We start from the raw sequence: 7,597 nt of genomic DNA, 5'->3' as shown, positions 1-7,597 counted from the left end.
TAGTGGCTAAATGACCAGAGGAACAACAGTATGCGACACTACACATGTATAAAATCTATACACTTTGAAACTTCTGGCATTGACAGTGTTCTGTTTCACACCCACAATGTATAGTACTTGGAGATGGGGGAAACCCCTGGTGCCGTTTGACACTAAACACACTCTACACTCTATCCATTCACTCCAAAAGTTTTTACAGTTCTTCCTTGAATTTATTTAAGCTATTAACTTCCACAACGGCAGATGAAAGTTTGTTCCAGAAATCAACCACTTGTTGGCTAAAAGCAAATTTCTGTATATTTATTGTTTGAATTAATACCCCCTCAAGTGCGTAATCTGAGCAAGTGAAAGAATCTCATCAATCAGATCACTTCGCAGGTGTCTAGTCTCCAGATGCTGCAATTTGCAGACCTTAAGCCTTTCTCTGATAGAGTAGCCCTTTGTTCTCCTCAGCAATCTCATTGCCTTTCTCTGTACTCCTTTCAGCAGCTGCTTCCTAAGATGAGGCCTCCAGACCTGTATGCAGTACTCAAGGTGTTGTTTGACCATTGTCTTATACAAAGGGATAATCACATCCTTATCCCTGCTATCAAAGTTTCTATATATCATTGACAAAACCCAATGACCTGTTCTGGCAGCCTGTCAACACTGCTCTGAAAACTTCATAACTGATGGCATAATTACCCCTGGGACTTTTTCATACTCCATTATCCTGAGTGTAGTACTTCACAGTTGGTACATTACTGCTACCCATATGCAGTACTTTGCATTTGTTAATGTTAAACTTCAGTTTGCCACTTCTCAACCCATCTGTCCAAATTTTCTAGATCCTGTTGCAGCCGCATACTGTCATTAACAACTCAGCCAACCTTTGTATCATCTGCAAATTTGAACATTAAGCCTATTATACCTTCACCAATATCATTGATTAATATAGAAAACAACAATGGTTCCAACACCGAATCCTGGGGGGACTCCACAAATAACATTAGTCCACGATGAGCAGTGTTCATTAATTACTACTCTTTGTCTTCTCCCACTCAACCATTATTTTATCCATAACAGCAACATTCCCTTAATGCCATACTGCCCTAATTTGTATAGCAGCCTTTTATGTGCAACAGTATCAAAAGCGTTCCTGAAATCCAAGTATGTGATATCAAAATTATTTTTTGCATCCATTTCCTTTGTGACTACATCATAGTATCCGATCAAATTGGTCAGGCAAGATTTCTCCCTAGCAAACCCATGCTGTATCTGAACTATAACTGCATTCTTGTCTAGATGATCCTGCATTGTTTCTTTAATCGGTGACTCCATTAATTTCCCCAGAACAGAAGTTAACTTCACAGTACTGTATGCCAATTCCTAGTTACTTTGTAGCTGGCTGCATATAGAAATGATGCACTTGCACTAACTTACATGTCAGTTAACTATTTCGCAACCTGAGGCTTATAGCCCTAAAGTGCTTTATGATCATTTTAATCCTTAAATAATGTTCAGCTGATGCCGCATTTCCTGGAGGAGTTTAGTAATAATCTGATTGCTATAGATAAAATTGGTGATACTGAAAGCAAGTTATTTTCAGTTATGTGTTTTAATATATTAATGTTATGAATGTTTACTTTTAAATATAAATTTTATGTTTCAATTTCCATTACTAGTTCTTAACTCATCTACATCTGCTTCATTTCAATTTTCACCTTAATCTTTCATCTCAGTTAGTCTGCCATATTTTTAAAAGATGAGAATGGCTGGTATCAGAGTAAACTTATTATGTAACATCATCAGAAGGTTAAGCTGCCAGTTACATTGCACTGCTTTTAGCCAAATGTGTTTAAAAGTCTTACTTGTGATATCAGGGTAACTCATATTTAACTAGGCAGTTTAAACCCTATTGGCTATGCACAAAAAGAAAAAAAAAAACATGAGTGGACTGGGTAGTCCTCCTAACTCCTTGTAGTTTCAGTAAGAGCAAATAGCATTAGCTGTTTTATTTTATGATTATTAAATTATGATCCAAAAGTCTGTGTTTTAAATTTAAATCAGTATTGGGTCAAGAGTGACCCCCACCCCAAAACAGCATATCAGCACTTGCACCAACAACACATACCATATAGTTCAAATTTGATATACTGTATAGATTTTGCAGCATATGAAAAAACTTGCAAAAAGCAGCACTTCATTTAATGTACAATCAAAAGACAGTCAATAAAATATTGAACACAAGTTAAATGTCTTATTGATTATCTTTTGATTGTTCAAGACAAGTTATGATTATTATTATTATTATTAAATTCTTTTATTGTAGGCATGTATAATGCTTCTGTGTGGTACGTGACACTAGCAATATCCTATCACGGCATAGTACTGCTTGGGGTTTACAACTTTTCTTAGGCACCTCCGTAGCCAGGTGGGAAGGAGCAGCAGTGCGTAGCACACGCTTCTTGATTAGACCAGAGTTCGAGCCCGTCACCACCAAATACGGAGGATGCGGAAAGGTCAGAGAATGACCACCGCATATCCTGGAGCAATATGGCCTTAGTTGCTAATGCTCCTAAAAACCAAATAACAACAACAACAACAACAACAACTTTTCTTGGCTAACAAAAGATTAAAAACTAACAATTAAAATGGGCATATGTACAGAAAAATGCCAGAAATTAGGTCATGTGAGCAGAATGCAAAGCACTATCTACTCAGTCCTGGCAGTTGACAAACACAAATCTCTTGTCGAGGGTCTGTTTGTTGTATATTTTTATATAAAAACTACAGATTTTTATAATAATTGATTTGGATAATAAAAATCTTAGTCGTCATATTTTTTAAAATAAGTCATGAATTCATTTATTCCAAGAATTTATTAATTTCTATTTGCACAACTTCAGAAATTCACTAATTTCTATTTGCACAACTTCAGAAATTCCCTAATTTCTATTTGCACAACAGTGCAAATCATTTACAGTTATATTTAAAGAATGCAATTATCGACAAAATTAAAAGAGGAAATTATTCATAGTATCATATAAAAGTTATTTTATATGATTGGTCAACAGTTATTTTATATGTTGGTCATTCCATCTTCTTTATAAAGTTAAAGTTCCCAGCTTCATTCTAGTTCAAACTTCTTTATACTTCTATAGTTCAAGCCAGGGCCAGTTTTGGGCTAACCCAACCAATGGGAGCCTAGTAGTATGTTTTTATGACATTTCCATATAGTTGACATGGGTAAAAAAATCCATAAAAATATTTGATTTATTTATTTAATTTTATTCAAATCAAAAATGTACAAGATATCAAACAGAAGTAACAAAATGTACCCATAAAGTTAGAACTGCACTCCTTATTTTCCAGTTCATCAATAACATCTGATAATTCTAAACTTTTACACAATTCCTTTTCTATAGTGCGAAAATTTATTTTTATTTTGTTACACAGAGCATTAATAAAACTACAATAAATAAATTAGCTTTCGGCTAGGTGGCAGCCTTCATCGGATTAAAATACTTGAATGGCAGTTGGAATAGAGATGCACTGCCAGGATGGTGCGTGAGGCACATGGTTAACTGTTTGTTGATGTTTGTGGCTGTGACGTATGGTGGTGACGTGGCCAGCGTTTGTCTATGGATAGAATTACTGACTCTGTGATGGGGTTAACTTGACAACCACTGTTCCTGTTCAAAGCGGTGTCCGAGCATTTTATATTTAGCGATTCCAACCAGGTACGCCTCAGGTAATGGTGGGACCTGTCCACAACCACGACATTGCGGTGTGGGTCGATGTCGTGGTGGGTTGTCCAGACATGCTCGGCGATAGCTGAGTGTTCTACATCTGCCAAAGGGATCGCCCTTTTATGTTCTGAGAGACGTTTCTCGAGTCGACGTCCAGTTTCTCCAAAGTAGCAGCTCATGCAGTCACGGCAAGAGATGCAATAGACCAAACCATTTTCTATAGGTCCTTTTCTATAGCTAACTACCCTAAATCATTAAACCTTTCTTGAGTCATTGATGTTCTTAAATATGTTTTTATAAGTTTGAGTTTCGAAAAACTCCTTTCACCTGGTGCTACACTAACTGGTAATGTCAGAAAAATTCTCAAAGCTATAAACAGATTAGGAAATTATGACATCAAGTTATTTTTTGTAATATATGTCAAGTTTTTTAATGGGTCAGCAATTCCACTGCTCAAAATTCTATATGTTATCAGCTCATTGAAGAGCTGAAGACCATCAATATCCTTAATACTTGTACTTCCTTTATTAATTTGAAGGGAAACATCTAAATCAAAACAAGATTTTGTAATTTCCTGTTCAGTCATTTCTCCAAATTCACAAAGAAATTTAAATACATTATTACATTTATTTAGATTTTCAAACCTTTCCTGAATGGAATTTAAGGCTATCAACGATTGTTAGATAAAATTGTATTCTAAACAATTCTTTTGGATTTATGATTTCTTCATTGGGACTTTAATAATCAAAATGGTGAACTTTAGTTCTACTCCTTACAACTGGAAATTCTGCCACTACATTTACTTCTGCAGCTAAAACTTTTGCATCCCTAATATATTTATTAAATGCCTCATCAGATCTGGCTGCTCTTAGAAATTTAACAAGCTCATTCAAAACATTAAGAGATTCATTTATGTTGGATTGAGGGCACTGCAACATTTTACTTACAACATCAATTTTTCACAGAACATCGTTCCATATAACGACTGAGCAAATGAACTTGAAAGACCCAACCTGATCTAACAAACATTGAGTTGTATGTTTTGTTTTCATGTCTCTGGAATTATCATCTATTATGTCATTTAAACTTTTCAAGCCTTCACTTATCTGAGAGGTCGCACTGCTTTTATTCTACTCTCCCATCTTGTATCACTTACAGATTTCAGTGTTAATCTAGTGATATTACGATTTAGTATATATCCCATTTGTGAGAGGATGCAGAAAAAAATGTGTACAATTCTTGAAAATGTTAAAAAAATTAACTGTTTCAAATGTTACTTTGGTAGCATCATTTATAACTAAATTCAATGAATGATATGCACAAGGTATAAAAAAGGCTCTAGGATTTATATTCCTAATTTTGTTCTGCAAGCCATTATACTTACCATGCATTTTTGTCCTGGTCCACTCATATCTTGAATATCTAATTCATAATCTGTTAAGAGTTCACTTAAAAGATAATTACATAAACTTTTGTTATTAGATAATTACATAAAGTTTTGTTATTAGATAATTACATAAACCCTGTAGTGTCTGATACTGGATAAAACACAAGAAATAATTCTCGAACTGCAACATCAGAAGTTTCAATGTTTACAATTCTTACTATAAATGCTATCTGTTCAGTGTGACTGGCATCTGGCTTGCAGTCGAGAATTACCGAAAAATATTTTGCTTTCTTTATAAATTCCTTGATTTTTGATTTTATGCCACTTGCTAAAACAGATATGATTTCATTTTGAAAAGCATGGCCTAAGTAATGAGGTATATAACTTTTAGCAGGTTGAGATTGTGTTATGTTATTGATATGCTGTGAGATAATGTGGTCAAATTTCGCCAACATTTCTATAGTCTTTATTTGTTTTATAAAATTTATCATTTTTACCTCTGAAAGATAAACACTGCCCTGCTAAAAACTGGACAATTGCAATGATTCTTGATTCTTTCAATAATGGTTCGCCATCATCTTTTTCAGGTTCAAAGTACCATTGTTGTTCTTTGTCAATTGTACAATTGTTGTCAAGGCGTGTTTTTAATTCATACCACCTTTTATAGTTTTGCATATGTTCTATGCTCATTTCATGCCGTGATAAATGAGTGGCTAAATGCCGCCAATCTGAAAACCCCTGACTATCTGTTACTTTGTTTTGCTTTAAAGCAAACAACTTGCAACAAAAGCAAAACACACTATTCGATTTTGTAGAATAGATTAACCAAGTTCTTTGAACTTTTTCACCGTTAGGTAAAAGTCTCATATATTGTGATGCAGAATATTATCTTCCTTTGTTATCTTTAGGAAATTTCATATTTTGAGGGTTACAGGTCCCTTCTTATGAGTTCTAATAACCGATTATTAACAATTAATGGCCAGCTAAAAAGATCCCCTATATCATATTCGGCCATCAATTCAACACAATTATTATTTTCTAAATTATCCTCAACACATCTTGATTCGGGCACTGATATTTCTTGGCATATTTTCAAACAAACTTCAAAGTTGTCATTTGATTTTTCACTTTCCATTTTGTCCTTATTGTCTGAAATGAATTCCGAAGCGACTGATGTTGATACTGTCAGGTCACCCTCGTCCAACTTTATGAATTTCAGCATGGATCCTCATAATTTTTCCTTATTACTTTCATTCTTCCACTTGCGATAAAAAGCATCAAACTGATGTTTTGTTTTCCTATCTGATATATCTGAACCTATAATAATAATAATTCTTTGCTTACAGGGCACAACCTATTTTTTCTCTTTTCGAATGTATAAAAACTTTGTAAAGACCCAAACCTGACTTAAACCTTTCTGTGCGGGTACCGAAGGTTTACTTACACTAAATTAAAATAAATAAGCACAAAATGAAAACGTGTACCTGTTATGTTTATTCTTTATCAGCAAAAGCTTTAATCTCACACAACAGTTTCTTAGGTTACATTTATGATTTACGCACCCATTGTCCATCCACATACTTCTCACCTCACTGCTCACTCGGTAGTAACAAATTTTTTGCTGTTAAAATGTTGAAAACGGTTGACAAGAGAATTGATTGTTGGGTGAATATTTAAATTAATAACGTTCAGGCACATTTCTCTTTTTATTTAAATTTTCTTTTGGTTCTGTCAACAGTTAAAACAATGATGTAAGTATTGCTTTAAGATTAACAGTACGGGAATAAAGGCCCATTCATAATGAAAATTAAACATAACATAAGCATAAAACCTTGTACCTATGTTATTTAATGAAACCATCCACAATGAATTACGTAAGTGTAACCTTAAACTTAATCATAAGACGTTAACATGAAAGTATGCAAACTCCAAGCTTTTATGCTTTTGTTTGCGTGGTTTAAAACAATTCCCAATCGTAGAGGTTATGGAAGTCCCATTGTTGAATCCTTCTCTGGTTCAACGGATGAACCCACCATCGCCTGTGCTTGCATTTCTAAGTTTTCTGATGCAAAACACCTAACATGTATGCTTTGGCATTATTTATAACCATAAACTGCATAGCTATATCATCTATCATCAATTTTTTGAAGTATGAAAGAAGAGCATGTTGTGTTTCCATGGTCACCAAATATGCTTATGGAATCCCTAGGGTGGCACTATCGGCCACCCTAGGGATTTGGCCGCCTGCATGCATGCACGCACTGCACACCTACGAGAACCAGCCCTGTTGGTGCCTGTGGCAGAAACAATATTTGACCTACTCCAGTGGTTCTGGCATTTACATTAATGTGACTATAGTAATAGTAAGTGAATATGTCATTATTGACTTTTGAGAGAGCTTGCGACGTGATATGCAGAATATTTACCTGGAATGAGTGCAGTTTCGAGTATCCAAATTAAGCTAAGCTATACATACGAT

Source organism: Mastigoproctus giganteus, chromosome 7, assembly GCF_048544385.1.
Source record: "Mastigoproctus giganteus isolate SK-2022 chromosome 7, ASM4854438v1, whole genome shotgun sequence".
NCBI classification, from domain to species: domain Eukaryota; kingdom Metazoa; phylum Arthropoda; class Arachnida; order Uropygi; family Thelyphonidae; genus Mastigoproctus; species Mastigoproctus giganteus.
Note: the sequence above shows the minus strand (reverse complement) of the source record.